The 755-nt window shown below is 36.0% G+C and overlaps 1 pseudogene; it reads right to left on the bottom strand.

Moving 5' to 3' along the window:
* Window positions 1-452: 452 nt before the first annotated feature.
* Window positions 453-755, bottom strand: part of LOC105544115 — a 767-nt pseudogene continuing 464 nt past the window's right edge.

The following is a 755-nucleotide window of genomic DNA, read 5'->3' on the forward strand; positions in this document are numbered from 1 at the left end:
CAACTCAAATGCTAAAAAGTTAGGTCGAGTAACATGCTTTAATATTTTTAAATGTTACTTAAAACTTATTGAGACAAGATAGCAGCACATTCTTGGTATTATAAACTCCTACTGATGACTGCTGCTTGATGGCCAAAAACATTTGAAACAGAGAAAAAACCACACTGGATACAATAATGTCTGCAGGGAATGTCATGTTTTACATTTTGTTAACTGAAATTAAACCTGACAAAAAACCGAAGATCTACACAACCGACACCCATGTCATTTTAAATGATGAGGTAGATTGTTTCCTATGCAGTAAAGTGAAGATAACAAAAAAAATCCATACAACTTCCAAATCCTCTTAAAAAAAAGTTTGGCTACGTCTAACAAAAAAAAAAAAAGAAAGTTTGGGTTATAGTTACTTTCACAAACAGACATTCATAAACTATAAGGTGGAGATGTCATACTCAGGCAGGTTCTGTACTTGATGTATTCATCAGTCTTGGGTCAATCAACTCTCTCCAAAATACAGTGATCTTGCTCTCCTGTGTCAGTGTACTCCACTACCTCAGTTCCGTTTTCATTGTGATAACCCAAATCAAATTGCCCAGGTTCTCTCAAGGCAGGCAAGGATGAAAGAATTTCTATATCTACTTGATGGGTCTCTGGATTGTGGCTTAATATTCTTCCTTCCTTGCAGTCAGAGACATCAGGAGGGTAACTGGATGTTAGTTCCAAAAGCTTAAATGCAATCTTTTCTCCAACTTGAG

Source organism: Mandrillus leucophaeus, unplaced genomic scaffold (assembly GCF_000951045.1).
Source record: "Mandrillus leucophaeus isolate KB7577 unplaced genomic scaffold, Mleu.le_1.0 Scaffold2982, whole genome shotgun sequence".
In the NCBI taxonomy this organism is placed as follows: domain Eukaryota; kingdom Metazoa; phylum Chordata; class Mammalia; order Primates; family Cercopithecidae; genus Mandrillus; species Mandrillus leucophaeus.